Consider the following 16,899-nt stretch of genomic DNA (forward strand, 5'->3'; position numbering starts at 1 on the left):
GGTGTTTTGGGACTTTCGGGTGGAAACCATGGAAACGGACGGGGAATGGACCGGTCAAGGTCCCGCCCATAGAAATGGGCGGGGCATGGCCAAATGGGGCGATTTGTGCCTCTTGGGTGGAAACCATGGAAACGGACGGGGAATGGACCGGTCAAGGTCCCGCCCATAGAAATGGGCGGGGCATGGCCAAATGGGGCGATTTGTGCCTCTCGGGTGGAAACCATGGAAATGGATCGGGAATGGACCGGTCAAGCTGGCAAACATGGAAATGGGCGGGGCATGGCCAAATGGGGCGATTTGTGCCTTTCGGGTGGAAACCATGGAAATGGATCGGGAATGGACCGGTCAAGCTGGCAAACATGGAAATGGGCGGGGCATGGCCAAATGGGGCGATTTGTGCCTTTCGGGTGGAAACCATGGAAATGGATCGGGAATGGACCGGTCAAGCTGGCAAACATGGAAATGGGCGGGGCATGGCCAAATGGGGCGATTTGTGCCTTTCGGGTGGAAACCATGGAAATGGATCGGGAATGGACCGGTCAAGCTGGCAAACATGGAAATGGGCGGGGCATGGCCAAATGGGGCGATTTGTGCCTTTCGGGTGGAAACCATGGAAATGGATCGGGAATGGACCGGTCAAGCTGGCAAACATGGAAATGGGCGGGGCATGGCCAAATGGGGCGATTTGTGCCTTTCGGGTGGAAACCATGGAAATGGATGTGGAATGGACCGGTCACGCTTCCAAATGGGCGGGCCATGGCCAAATGGGGCGTTTTCTGCCTTTCGGGTCCAAAGCCTTGGAAAACATGGAAACGGATCACGTATCACCATATGATGCCACAAACATGTCGGAATGTTCCTGAAAAAAAACAAAAAACTTCCCAAAGGGCTACAGACTTCTCCTTTGGCATGCTGACTCGGGTCATCGGAGGGAGTGTGTGGTGCAAAATCCAGACAGTTTCAACCTTCTTTACCCGAATTATGGTCAATTGTTACACATTGCACAAATTGCACCAATTTCGGCCCCTGATCCTGTTTCTGGGCACCTTAACTTGGACCTACGACCTCTAGATTTGGATCATTTAACCTACACGACCCTCCCTTCATTCACAAAAACAATGTATTCCTTTATCTTGCTTTAAAGTATTTTTAATGAATTAAAAGACTCTTAATGATGTGTACATGTTGCTGTTTCTGTTGGGTGCAATAAAAACACTTGTAACTGGCTTATCATTCCATAATTGACATATGATGGACATAAGAGGACACTCTACAAGGTTCAATTGGATTCAAGTCGTTAGCATGCTGCTACCGGAAGTTAGCTTTCCCAAGGGTCTACAGATATCTCGCTTTAGATCCTGCATCAGCTTATCACAGGCGACTGATTTATGCAAAAATCAGGCACTTCCAACCTTTCACTGCGATTTAATGGCCTGTTTCTCACCTGCCAAAACAGGCCGAAAGATGAGGTCATATGCCTCAATTTTGACCTTTGGGGCTGTTTTTGGGAACCTTAACTTGCAGCTACGACCTCTAGATTTGGATCATTTAACCTACACGACCCTCTCTTAATTCACAAAAACAATGTATTGCTCTATCTTGCTTTAAAGTATTTTTAATGAATTAAAAGACTCTTAATGATGTGTACAGTCATTAGCATGCCGCCAACAGGAGATAGCTTTCCAGAGGATCTGCAGATTTGCTGCTCCATGTGCTCATTCAAGTCATCAAGGGGAGTGTCTCGTTCAATTACAACACAGTTCCAACCCTTTTCTGAGAAGTTATGACATTCAATACTTTCCATTCAAATGTAGTCGGAATGTCCCTTTTTGGAAAATGGGCCATTTCGGATTGAGAACAAAGGTCAGTTTTCCCTCAGTTTTCACTCTTTGGTTTCGGCGGGAGATTTTTGCCGGCCCCTAAAAACACAAATGAATGACATTTTTGACATGTAGTTGACAATTCTTGGACAAAATTGAACACTCTACTGGGATTGATTGGTTTTGTAGCATTAGCACGTTGCTAACAGAAGATAGCTTTCCAGAGGGTCTGCAGGTTCTATTGCACCATTTTCACATTCACGTCATCAAGGGGAATGTTGTCATGCAATCGCCCATCAAATTCAACCATGTTGTGAGAAGTTATGACAAGTTGAAGGATGGCCGTTTGGGTAATCACTTTCCATTCATTTTATCCTTCAAAATGCTCCATTCAAATGTAGGCCAACTGACCCTCTTCCCGCGCAGGCATGCTAAGTGCTAGGGAGTCCCATCCAACTTGAATGTGCCTCATTGGGGCCTGTCTACAACATATTAAAAAAGCAGGGCTCTGACATCTTCAGAAGTAAAAATTGGTCTGATCTCATCAAGAGTACGACAGGGTGTACAGCTTAAGGACGTGTACCCCATGCTGAAGTCTGAGTTTGATACAGGCAAAAATCAGTTCTAGATAATCGAGAGGGATTTTTTTTCAGGTGGTCATATTGTAGGCCTTGTCCACAATGTGTGTGCACAATTTGGGGGTTCTAGGACCCATATTTGATAAGTTATGGCCATTCTTGCATATGGCAAAAAATAAGCGAATAAGGCCCCAATTAAGCCCAATTAAGCCCTTTGTGGGTGTTTTTGGGGACCTTAACTTGCAGCTATGAGGCCCAGATTATAGGTGTGTAATGGTGACGAGCCCCTCTTTGAAGCAGAAAAGGATTTAAAACCCTACCCCTTTTTAAAGTATAAAAATTTTGAGAAAAGACTGGTAAAATCTGGATTTTGACCACTTTTTAATATTGGTCAATTTTCAAACACTTGTAAATGGCCTTCTTTGATGAAATTCAAATATGATGGACAGTACAGGACCCTCTTCAAGGTGAAATTGGATTCAAGTCGTTAGCATGCTGCTACCGGAAGTTAGCTTTCCCAAGGGTCTACAGATATCTCGCTTTAGATCCTGCATCACCTTATCACAGGCGACTGATTTATGCAAAAATCAGGCAGTTCCAACCTTTTACTACGATTTAATGGGCCGTTTCTCACTTGCCAAAACAGGCCGAAAGATGAGGTCATATGCCTCAATTTTGACATTTGGGGCTGTTTTTGGGGACCTTATCTTGCAGATACGACCTCTAGATTTGGATCATTTAACCTACACGACCCTCCCTTCATTCACAAAAACAATGTATTCCTCTATCTTGCTTTAAAGTATTTTTAATGAATTAAAAGACTCTTAATGATGTGTATATGTTGCTGTTTCTGTTGGGTGCAATAAAAACACTTGTAACTGGCTTATCATTCCATAATTGACATATGATGGACATAAGAGGACCCTCTTCAAGGTGAAATTGGATTCAAGTCGTTAGCATGCTGCTACCGGAAGTTAGCTTTCCCAAGGGTCTACAGATATCTCGCTTTAGATCCTGCATCACCTTATCACAGGCGACTGATTTATGCAAAAATCAGGCAGTTCCAACCTTTTACTACGATTTAATGGGCCGTTTCTCACTTGCCAAAACAGGCCGAAAGATGAGGTCATATGCCTCAATTTTGACCTTTGGGGCTGTTTTTGGGGACCTTAACTTGTAGCTACGAGGCCCAGATTATTGGTGTGTAATGGAGACGAGCCCCTCTTTGAAGGAGAAAAGGAATCAAATTTCTACTTTGAATTAAAGTGGACATTTAATAATAAATGTAAAATGCCATGAATCACTATGGGAAAACTGTACAGAATTTCCCGTTGATATTCACACCATTTCATCTTGGGGCAGAGGTTGACTTAATGTGAAAATTTCAGCCTCCTAGCCCATTGTTTTCTAGGTGTCTTTAGGCAGAATTGAGTCAAAAGGCCGTAATTTCTACGTGTACGGAGTTTACCATAGCAGAAAGTGTACCATCGCAGAAAGTGTATGGAATTTCCCCTTGATTTTCATACCACATGGTCATTGGCCAAAGGTCGACTGACTGATAAACTTTCAGGGTCCTAGCCAATTGCTTTCTATGGGAATTTGGGCCGAGTTCGGTGAGAAATCCATAATTCACTATAGGAAAAGTGTTTGGAATTTCCCCTTGATTTTCATACCACATGGTCATTGGCCAAAGGTCGACAGACTGCTAAACATTCAGGGTCCCAGCTCATTGCTTTCTATGGGAATTTGGGCCGAGTTCGGTGGGAAATCCATTATTCACTATGGGAAAAGTGTTTGTAATTTCCCCTTGATTTTCATACCACATGGTCATTGGCCAAAGGTCGACTGACGGTTCAATTTTCAGGGTCCTAGCTCATTGCTTTCTATGGGAATTTGGGCCGAGTTCGGTGAGAAATCCATAATTCACTATGGGAAAAGTGTTTGGAATTTCCCCTTGATTTTCATACCACATGGTCAATGGCCAAAGGTCGACTGACCGTTCAATTTTCAGGGTCCTAGCCCATTGCTTTCTATGGTAATTTGGGCCGAGTTCGGTGAGAAATCCATAATTCACTATGGGAAAAGTGTTTGTAATTTCCCCATGATTTTCATACCACATGGTCAATGGCCAAAGGTCGACTGACCGTTCAATTTTCAGGGTCCTAGCTCATTGCTTTCTATGGGAATTTGGGCCGAGTTCGGTGAGAAATCCATTATTCACTATGGGAAAAGTGTTTGTAATTTCCCCTTGATTTTCATACCACATGGTCATTGGCCAAAGGTCGACTGACGGTTCAATTTTCATGGTCCTAGCCCATTACTTTCTATGGGAATTTGGGCCGAGTTCGGTGAGAAATCCATTATTCACTATGGGAAAAGTGTTTGTAATTTCCCCTTGATTTTCATACCACATGGTCATTGGCCAAAGGTCGACTGACGGTTCAATTTTCATGGTCCTAGCCCATTGCTTTCTATGGGAATTTGGGCCATTTCGGATTGAGAACAAAGGTCAGTTTTCACTCTTTGGTTTCGGCGGGAGATTTATTCCGGCCCCTAAAAACACAAATGAATGACATTTTTGACATGTAATTGACAATTCTTGGACAAAATTGAACACTCTACTGGGATTGATTGGTTTTGTAGCATTAGCACGTTGCTAACAGAAGATAGCTTTCCAGAGGGTCTGCAGGTTCTATTGCACCATTTTCACATTCACGTCATCAAGGGGAATGTTGTCATGCAATCGCCCATCAAATTCAACCATGTTGTGAGAAGTTATGACAAGTTGAAGGATGGCCGTTTAGGTAATCACTTTCCATTCATTTTATCCTTCAAAATGCCCCATTCAAATGTAGGCCAACTGACCCTCTTCCCGCGCAGGCATGCTAAGTGCTAGGGAGTCCCATCCAACTTGAATGTGCCTCATTGGGGCCTGTCTACAACATATTAAAAAAGCAGGGCTCTGACATATTCAGAAGTAAAAATTGGTCTGATCTCATCAAGAGTACGACAGGGTGTACAGCTTAGGGACGTGTACCCCATGCTGAAGTCTGAGTTTGATACAGGCAAAAATCAGTTCTAGATAATCTAGAGGGATTTTTTTCACGTGGTCTTATTGTAGGCCTTGTCCACAATGTGTGTGCATAATCTGGGGGTTCTAGGACCCATATTTGATAAGTTATGGCCATTCTTGCATATGGCAAAAAATAAGCGAATAAGGCCCCAATTAAGCCCAATTAAGCCCTTTGTGGGTGTTTTTGGGGACCTTAACTTCCAGCTATGAGGCCCAGATTATAGGTGTGTAATGGTGACGAGGCCCTCTTTGAAGCAGAAAAGGATTTAAAACCCTACCCCTTTTTAAAGTATAAAAATATTGAGAAAAGACTGGTAAAATCTGGATTTTGACCACTTTTTAATATTGGTCAATTTTGAAACACTTGTAAATGGCCTTCTTTGATGAAATTCACATATGATGGACAATACAGGACCCTCTTCAAGGTTCAATTGAATTCAAGTCGTTAGCATGCTGCTACCGGAAGTTAGCTTTCCCAAGGGTCTACAGATATCTCGCTTTAGATCCTGCATCAGCTTATCACAGACGACTGATTTATGCAAACATCAGGCAGTTCCAACCTTTCACTACGATTTAATGGCCCGTTTCTCACTTGCCAAAACAGGCCAAAAGATGAGGTCATATGACTCAATTTTGACCTTTGGGGCTGTTTTTGGGAACCTTAACTTGCAGCTACGACCTCTAGATTTGGATTATTTAACCTACACGACCCTCTCTTCATTCACAAAAACAATCTATTCCTCTATCTTGCTTTAAAGTATTTTTAATGAATTAAAAGACTCTTAATGATGTGTACATGTTGCTGTTTCTGTTGGGTGCAATAAAAACACTTGTAACTGGCTTATCATTCCATAATTGACATATGATGGACATAAGAGGACCCTCTTCAAGGTGAAATTGGATTCAAGTCGTTAGCATGCTGCTACCGGAAGTTAGCTTTCCCAAGGGTCTACAGATATCTCGCTTTAGATCCTGCATCAGCTTATCACAGGCGACTGATTTATGCAAAAATCAGGCACTTCCAACCTTTCACTGCGATTTAATGGCCCGTTTCTCACTTGCCAAAACAGGCCGAAAAATGAGTTCATATGCCTCAATTATGACCTTTGGGGCTGTTTTTGGGAACCTTAACTTGCAGCTACGACCTCTAGATTTGGATCATTTAACCTACACAACCCTCTCTTAATTCACAAAAACAATGTATTGCTCTATCTTGCTTTAAAGTATTTTTAATGAATTAAAAGACTCTTAATGATGTGTACATGTTGCTGTTTCTGTTGGGTGCAATAAAAACACTTGTAACTGGCTTATCATTCCATAATTGACATATGATGGACATAAGAGGACCCTCTTCAAGGTGAAATTGGATTCAAGTCGTTAGCATGCTGCTACCGGAAGTTAGCTTTCCCAAGGGTCTACAGATATCTCGCTTTAGATCCTGCATCAGCTTATCACAGGCGACTGATTTATGCAAAAATCAGGCACTTCCAACCTTTCACTGCGATTTAATGGCCCGTTTCTCACTTGCCAAAACAGGCCGAAAGATGAGGTCATATGCCTCAATTTTGACCTTTGTGTTTGGGGACCTTATCTTGCAGCTATGACAGCTAAATTTGGGGGAATTCATATTCACAAGCCCATCTTTAAAGGGGAAAATAAATCAAATCTCTACTTTGAATTAAAGTGTACATTTTCAGAGAAAAGACTGTTGAAGGCCATATCATCCTTATGACTCAGAAAGGGACATTTCACCTACATTTGACTGGGGTCTCGTTTAGTCCAAAAATCCCAGCCCGATCGGCCCTTCTGTTCCCAGACGTCCCATACAATATCTAGAGTAGGCTCTGGGCTAGGAGGTTGACACTTATGAGGGGGCATACCTGGGAACAGCCAAACAGGTGTGCAAACTTTCAAGCAAATCGGATGACTTTGATTTTTGGGCAAATTCAATGACATTGCCTCAGTTTGCCTGAGATACCAAAATTTCACAATTTGAGGGGCTAGCCCCACCAAACTTGGTGTGTGTGTTCATATGAAGCCACAGACCCTGTGTACCACATTTGGTGGCTGTAGCACATTTAGATCAAATTGCACAAGTACATTTCATGTCACCCAACACCATACTGCCTGAATGGCAACTTTTGTCCCAAAAATATTGTTCCGCTACAATTTAACGCTGATCCAAGATATCTACGTTTGAGGGCGAGGTATTGAACGGTTGAAGAGATATGGCAGTTTAAAATGTCAATCCTGAAGTCCGCGGAGGTGGCCCTCGAATGTCCCTTTCGGTCCGATTCGTCCCCCCAAATGGCCCGATTTGACCCATTCGGCCCCCCACATGTCCCTTTGTGTCCCGGGTGACATGGGGCCTATTCTGCCATTCCGGGGACATTTCCCCTAATGTCCCTTTGTAGCCCAAATGGCCCACAAATCCAAGCCCGAATGGCATAAAGTGTCCCTACAGGCTTTGGGGACACCCGGGACCATCAGTGCCATTCGGGTTGGGATTTTTGGCATAAACGAGAGCCCCATCAAATGTAGTCGGAATGACACTTTTCCAGTTATAAGGGTATTTGTCTTTGTAAAAGGGCCGTTCCGACTACATTTGATGGGGCTCTCATGTAGGCCGCATGTCCCACAATTAGTGCCATTTGGGAGCTTATCCTTATGTCTCAGAAAGGGACATTTCACCTACAATTGACTGGGGTCTCGTTTAGTCCAAAAATCCCAACCCGATCGGCCCTTCTGTTCCCAGTCCTCCCAAACAATATCTAGAGTAGGCTCTGGGCTAGGAGGCTGAAACGTATGAGGGGGCATACGTGGGAACAGCCAAACAGGTGTGCAAAGTTTCAACCAAATCGGATGACTTTGATTTTTGGGCAAATTCAATGACATTGCCTCACTTTGCCTGAGATACCAAAATTTCACAATTTGAGGGGCTAGCCCCACCAAACTTGGTGTGTGTGTTCATATGACGCCACAGACCCTGTGTACCAAATCTGGTGGCTGTAGCACATTTAGATCTAATTGCACCATATATGGGGACGAAAAAGGGCCGTCCCGACTACATATGATAGGGCTCTCATGTAGGCTGCATGTCCCACAAATCCAAGCCCGAATGGCATAAAGTGTCCCTACAGGCTTTCGGGACACCCGGGACGGTAAGTGCCACTTGGGTTGGGATTTTTGGCATAAACGTGAGCCCCATCAAATGTAGTTGGAATGACACTTTTCCAGTTATAAGGGTATTTGTCTTTGTAAAAGGGCCGTCCCGAATACATATGATAGGGCTCTCATGTAGGCTGCATGTCCCACAAATCCAAGCCTGAATGGCATAAAGTGTCCCTACAGGCTTTGGCGAACCCCGGGACCATTAGTGCCATTCGGGTTGGGATTTTTGGCATAAACGGCAGCCCTATCAAATGTAGTTGGAATGACACTTTTCCAGTTATAAGGGTATTTGTCTTTGTAAAAGGGCCATTCCGACTACATTTGATGGGGCTCTCATGTAGGCCGCATGTCCCACAAATCCAAGCCCGAATGGCATAAAGTGTCCCTACAGGCTTTGGGGACACCCGGGACGATAAGTGCCACTTGGGTTGGGATTTTTGGCATAAACGAGAGCCCCATCAAATGTAGTTGGAATGACACTTTTCCAGTTATAAGGGTATTTGTCTTTGTAAAAGGGCCGTCCCGACTACATATGATAGGGCTCTCATGTAGGCTGCATGTCCCACAAATCCAAGCCTGAATGGCATAAAGTGTCCCTACAGGCTTTGGGGACACCCGGGACGATAAGTGCCAATTGGGTTGGGATTTTTGGCATAAACGAGAGCCCCATCAAATGTAGTCGGAATGACACTTTTCCAGATATAAGGGTATTTGTCTTTGTAAAAGGGCCGTTCCGACTACATTTGATGGGGCTCTCATGTAGGCCGCATGTCCCACAATTAGTGCCATTTGGGAGCTTATCCTTATGTCTCAGAAAGGGACATTTCACCTACAATTGACTGGGGTCTCGTTTAGTCCAAAAATCCCAACCCGATCGGCCCTTCTGTTCCCAGTCCTCCCAAACAATATCTAAAGTAGGCTCTGGGCTAGGAGGCTGAAACTTATGAGGGGGCATACGTGGGAACAGCCAAACAGGTCTGCAAAGTTTCAACCAAATCGGATGACTTTGATTTTTGGGCAAATTCAATGACATTGCCTCACTTTGCCTGAGATACCAAAATTTCACAATTTGAGGGGCTAGCCCCACCAAACTTGGTGTGTGTGTTCATATGAAGCCACAGACCCTGTGTACCAAATCTGGTGGCTGTAGGACATTTAGATCCAATTGCACCATATATGGTGACGAAAAAGGGCCGTCCCGACTACATATGATAGGGCTCTCATGTAGGCTGCATGTCCCTCAAATCCAAGCCTGAATGGCATAAAGTGTCCCTACAGGCTTTGGGGAACCCCGGGACCATTAGTGCCATTCGGGTTGGGATTTTTGGCATAAACGGCAGCCCTATCAAATGTAGTTGGAATGACACTTTTCCAGATATGAGGGTATTTAGAGTAGGCTTTGGGCTAGGAGGTTGAAACTTATGAGGGGGCATACGTGGGAACAGCCAAACAGGTGTGCAAAGTTTCAAGCAAATCGGATGACTTTTATTTTTCCAAGAGAGGTCCCTTGGTTACCACCTATGAAAATGACCAAAATCGGGGGAGTGGCGAAGCGCTGACGGGTTCAGCGCTTCGTGCTGCTCGAGGTGGCGACACTCTGACTTATTTTTGTTTTGCCTCTTCGCGATATCTCCGCGAAACAAGCACGCACAGTCTCGCCCGTCACACCTAATTGTAGGTCTCGTTGCCCTCTACACAGCTGTGGAGGTTGATCGGAGATGCGAGCCTGCGTTCGGCCGTACGAGGTCGGCAAAGGGCCGGAATTCCGGGGTTTTACGGGGCCATATCTCCGCGGAAAAAGAACACACAGACGGGACAAGCATGTCCAATTGTCGGCCTTGACCTGGGCTAACGGAAGAAATTGACAGACAAATAAACCGACACCCACAGCCGAAGTTAGACGTGTTCAAAGTCGGCGTGTGCACCCTCCATACTCTGGGCAAAATCGGGACAGTGGCGAAGCGCTGACGGGTTCAGCGCTTCGTGCTGCTCGAGGTGGCGACACTCTGACTTATTTTTGTTTTGCCTCTTCGCGATATCTCCGCGAAACAAGCACGCACAGTCTCGCCCGTCACACCTAATTGTAGGTCTCGTTGCCCTCTACACAGCTGTGGAGGTTGATCGGAGATGCGAGCCTGCGTTCGGCCGTACGAGGTCGGCAAAGGGCCGGAATTCCGGGGTTTTACGGGGCCATATCTCCGCGGAAAAAGAACACACAGACGGGACAAGCATGTCCAATTGTCGGCCTTGACCTGGGCTAACGGAAGAAATTGACAGACAAATAAACCGACACCCACAGCCGAAGTTAGACGTGTTCAAAGTCGGCGTGTGCACCCTCCATACTCTGGGCAAAATCGGGGGAGTGGCGAAGCGCTGACGGGTTCAGCGCTTCGTGCTGCTCGAGGTGGCGACACTCTGACTTATTTTTGTTTTGCCTCTTCGCGATATCTCCGCGAAACAAGCACGCACAGTCTCGCCCGTCACACCTAATTGTAGGTCTCGTTGCCCTCTACACAGCTGTGGAGGTTGATCGGAGATGCGAGCCTGCGTTCGGCCGTACGAGGTCGGCAAAGGGCCGGAATTCCGGGGTTTTACGGGGCCATATCTCCGCGGAAAAAGAACACACAGACGGGACAAGCATGTCCAATTGTCGGCCTTGACCTGGGCTAACGGAAGAAATTGACAGACAAATAAACCGACACCCACAGCCGAAGTTAGACGTGTTCAAAGTCGGCGTGTGGACCCTCGATACTTTGTCTTTGTAAAAGGGCCGTTCCGACTACATGTGATGGGGCTCTCATGTAGGCCGGATGTCCCTCAATTAGTGCCATTTGGGAGCTTATCCTTATGTCTCAGAAAGGGACATTTCACCTACAATTGAGTGGGGTCTCGTTTAGTCCAAAAATCCCAACCCGATCGGCCCTTCTGTTCCCAGTCCTCCCAAACAATATCTAGAGTAGGCTCTGGGCTAGGAGGTTGACACTTATGAGGGGGCATACCTGGGAACAGCCAAACAGGTGTGCAAACTTTCAAGTAAATCGGATGACTTTAATTTTTGGGCAAATTCAATGACATTGCCTCACTTTGCCTGAGACACCAAGATTTCACAATTTGAGGGGCTAGCCCCACCAAACTTGGTGTGTGTGTTCATATGAAGCCCCAGACACTGTCTACCAAATGTAGTGGCTGTAGAACATTTAGATCAAATTGCACAAGTGCATTTCATGTCATCCAACACCATACTGCCCGAATGGCAACTTTTGTCCCAGAAATATTGTTCCGGTACAATTTAACGCTGATCCAAGATATCTACGTTTGAGGGCGAGATATTGAACGGTTGAAGAGATATGGCAGTTTAAAATGTCAATCCTGAAGTCTGCGGAGGTGGCCCTCGAATGTCCCTTTCGGTCCGATTCGTCCCCCCAAATGGCCCAATTTGACCCATTCGGCCCCCCAAATGTCCCTTTGTGTCCCCGGTGACATGGGGCCTATTCTGCCATTCCGGGGACATTTCCCGTAATGTCCCTTTGTAGGCCAAATGGCCCACAAATCCAAGCCCGAATGGCATAAAGTGTCCCTACAGGCTTTGGGGACACCCGGGACCATCGGTGCCATTCGGGTTGGGATTTTTGGCATAAACGAGAGCCCCATCAAATGTAGTCGGAATGACACTTTTCCAGTTATAAGGGTATTTGTCTTTGTAAAAGGGCCGTCCCGACTACATATGATAGGGCTCTCATGTAGGCTGCATGTCCCACAAATCCAAGCCTGAATGGCATAAAGTGTCCCTACAGGCTTTGGGGAACCCCGGGACCATTAGTGCCATTCGGGTTGGGATTTTTGGCATAAACGAGAGCCCCATCAAATGTAGTTGGAATGACACTTTTCCAGTTATAAGGGTATTTGTCTTTGTAAAAGGGCCATTCCGACTACATTTGATGGAGCTCTCATGTAGGCCGCATGTCCCACAATTAGTGCCATTTGGGAGCTTATCCTTAGAACTCAGAAAGGGACGTTCCACCTACATTTGACTGGGGTCTCGTTTAGTCCAAAAATCCCAACCCGATCGGCCCTTCTGTTCCCAGACCTCCCAAACAATATCTGGAGTAGGCTCTGGGCTAGGAGGTTGACACTTATGAGGGGGCATACCTGGGAACAGCCAAACAGGTGTGCAAACTTTCAACCAAATCGGATGACTTTGATTTTTGGGCAAATTCAATGACATTGCCTCAGTTTGCCTGAGATACCAAAATTTCACAATTTGAGGGGCTAGCCCCACCAAACTTGGTGTGTGTGTTCATATGAAGCCACAGGCCCTGTGTACCAAATCTGGTGGCTGTAGCACATTTAGATCCAATTGCACCATATATGGTGACAAAAAAGGGCCGTCCCGACTACATATGATAGGGCTCTCATGTAGGCTGCATGTCCCACAAATCCAAGCCCGAATGGCATAAAGTGTCCCTACAGGCTTTGGGGACACCCGGGACGATAGATGCCACTTGGGTTGGGATTTTTGGCATAAACGAGAGCCCCATCAAATGTAGTTGGAATGACACTTTTCCAGTTATAAGGGTATTTGTCTTTGTAAAAGGGCCGTCCCGACTACATATGATAGGGCTCTCATGTAGGCTGCATGTCCCACATATCCAAGCCCGAATGGCATAAAGTGTCCCTACAGGCTTTGGGGAACCCCGGGACCATTAGTGCCATTCGGGTTGGGATTTTTGGCATAAACGAGAGCCCCATCAAATGTAGTTGGAATGACACTTTTCCAGTTATATGGGTATTTGTCTTTGTAAAAGGGCCGTCCCGACTACATTTGATGGGGCTCTCATGTAGGCCGCATGTCCCACAATTAGTGCCATTTGGGAGCTTATCCTTCTGACTCAGAAAGGGACGTTCCACCTACATTTGACTGGGGTCTCGTTTAGTCCAAAAATCCCAACCCGATCGGCCCTTCTGTTCCCAGACCTCCCAAACAATATCTGGAGTAGGCTCTGGGCTAGGAGGTTGACACTTATGAGGGGGCATACCTGGGAACAGCCAAACAGGTGTGCAAAGTTTCAAGCAAATCGGATGACTTTAATTGTTGGGCAAATTCAATGAAATTGCCTCTTTGCCTGAGATACCAAATTTCACAATTTGAGGGGCTAGCCCCACCATACTTGGTGTGTGTGTTCATATGAAGCCACAGACCCAGTGTACCAAATTTGGTGGCTGTAGCACATTTAGATCAAATTGCACAAGTACATTTCATGTCACCCAACACCATACTGCCTGAATGGCAACTTTTGTCCCAAAAATATTGTTCCGCTACAATTTAACGCTGATCCAAGATATCTACGTTTGAGGGCGAGATATTGAACGGTTGAAGAGATATGGCAGTTTAAAATGTCAATCCTGAAGTCTGCGGAGGTGGCCCTCGAATGTCCCTTTCGATCCGATTCGTCCCCCCAAATGGCCCAATTTGACCCATTCGGCCCCCCAAATGTCCCTTTGTGTCCCCGGTGACATGGGGCCTATTCTGCCATTCCGGGGACAGGCCCCCCTAATGTCCCTTTGTGTCCCCGGTGACATGGGGCCTATTCTGCCATTCGGGGGACATTTCCCCTAATGTCCCTTTGTAGGCCAAATGGCCCGTCCCGAATGGCAGTTTTGTTCCCAACTCAGTTTTGGGCGTTTGCCCCCTGGTGGTCGCAAACCATAAAGGGACATTCGGGCACATGGGTCAAAAACTTTGGAAAATCATAACTCGCTGACCGGAGGTCCCAAGGGGACGCCGTTCTCCCACCTGAGACCTGCCACCCTGCCCTACGGGACTAGCACCCCTCCCGATTTTTAGCGGCACTCCTTCGGTCCGTTAGGTCGGGGACAAAAAGGGCCGATTTTATCCTTCTCGCTAATACAATTGTACTCAGACTGTCCCGGAGTGACCTAAGGCCGGTAAGTAAACTAAGCTGTGAAGTAAGGGAAGTAGGAGAACTGGTGGGAAGACTAAAATGTGAAGTAAGAGAAGTTCAGCTCAGTTTTAAAAAAAAGAAACCTTTTATTTTTCAGGAGAGGGTGAACAAATAAGTGTTTCTAAACACAATAAAATGGACTGAGACTGATCTCTGGTCTGAGAGAATCAGTGGGACTAATACAGTTTTAAAATGGAGCTCCTAACGTTTCGGCAAGTTGTGCCTTCCTCAGAGGAGAATAAAAAATGAAAGAAAGACTGGAGATATTTATACCTTCCCTAGGCGGAGCAACTAGGGAGCTTCTGATAGGCTGGAACTCCCTGTAATCAGATGGCTAAGCCGTCTCAGCTGTCTAATTGAACACCTGGCAATCAGGAGGAAACCTGTCTTAATCGGCACCAAAGGCCTGCTGGGTGTAAAACCACCAGTTAAGGGCCATCATCTCCACCCAAATGAGTTTCTAATACAAGTCAAGGTACACTTTGTGGCACTGGCAGGTTAGGTTCAGGGGAAAAAAAGGGTCTGGCTGCCTTTAGGCAGTCAGAGGGCACGGGCACACAAAGTATAGGCCTTAATACCTGTAATTCTCAAGAGGGGTTTGTAATTTTTTTTCATATTTTGCAGGTGTCCTGGCGGGTCTCCTAAAGGAGGTGTCCCCGCCCTCATCAGAGGAGGTAAGTCCATCATTTAGACACTCTAGGTCCCCCTAGTCTCAGTTTAACTGTGACCTCCAAGAATGGATAATAATACGTGTGACCAGTCTGTGTTTTAGCAGCGTGGAAATACGTTTAAAATGATGAATAACATTGCATAATCTGTAGCCGCGCTGTGAGGAGCTAACGCTAGCTACGTGTAGCTCCGGTTTTGCGGTACTCTGTATGTAAAATAAAAGTGCTTATAAAATAAAATAACCAGTAGAGTGTGAGAGGAGACAGAGGGCGTACCAGTGGAATTAAAGTGTGGGATTTTGGTGAAACTTGTGTGTGCGTATGCTTGATTAGAAGCTCCGTTTTTGTCGTTAGCATATCCGTTAGCATAACATCAGGATAACTTCCTGTCGGCGAAAAATAGTAGAAGAAATGCAAAACGCCAGAAAACCAACTAGCGGCCAGGAGGAGTAACTGCTAGATAATAGTAATAAGTGTTTAGAATCTGTGAATTTGTTAGAGCTTCATTGTCTAAGACCTGTAAGCTTACATCCTGACTTTAGTTTTAATTAAACATTATAACAAAGATTAATGGTTTCAGTTGTGCTTCTTCAATTCTTGAACTTAATTGTGATTCATTAGTAAATGAGATTCATTATTGTGCAGACCAGAGTGTAAGTGCAGTTCAACAGTTTGACTTGCATTGGTATTTCTGATTGAATATCTTTGAACACAGTTATTGATTTTTTTAAAGTTGAATTTAATATTTAATTGATTAATTATTCATTATTTTTTAATTTCATTTTACTTCCAATTTTAAACCTTTCGAATTCTGATTTGGAACTGGATTGTGATCTTGATTTTGACTCTGATTTAGATGTTGAGTTTGATTTAGGAATTCTAACTTCAATTTTGGATTCGAGATTCCTTCACATATCAAGCATTGACTAATTTTGGTACATTTACTATTTTACATCGTTCCTAAGAATCAATTTTGACACGGACGGCGCAAACATATTTGAGAGATCGTTGACCTCTCTTACACTACAGACGTATGCTAACATTTACTGCTGACCTTTGGGCAGTTTTGTGTTTGTTTTAGTCAAGGTGCGTGGTTGAGTGGATCCAGATCTGGGAAGTGAAGCAGTGGATCCCAGTTTTGGAGTCAACGACCGCACACAATACAGCACAGAGGGTGAGTTGACTTTGATTCATGTGATGACAAGCGTGCACATTCAATACACACATTTGAATACTCCTAGGCCGCATTAATTTACATTAAAGAAGCAGAGGAAGGAAGTAGGAGAACTGGTAAGTAAACTAAGCTGTGAAGTAAGGGAAGTAGGAGAACTGGTGGGAAGACTAAAATGTGAAGTAAGAGAAGTTCAGCTCAGTTTTTTAAAAAAGAAACCTTTTATTTTTCAGGAGAGGGTGAACAAATAAGTGTTTCTAAACACAATAAAATGGACTGAGACTGATCTCTGGTCTGAGAGAATCAGTGGGACTAATACAGTTTTAAAATGGAGCTCCTAACGTTTCGGCAAGTTGTGCCTTCCTCAGAGGAGAATAAAAAATGAAAGAGACTGGAGATATTTATACCTTCCCTAGGCGGAGCAACTAGGGAGCTTCTGATAGGCTGGAACTCCC

The sequence above is a fragment of the Melanostigma gelatinosum genome (assembly GCF_949748355.1).
Source record: "Melanostigma gelatinosum genome assembly, chromosome: 22".
Classification (NCBI taxonomy): Eukaryota; Metazoa; Chordata; class Actinopteri; order Perciformes; family Zoarcidae; genus Melanostigma; species Melanostigma gelatinosum.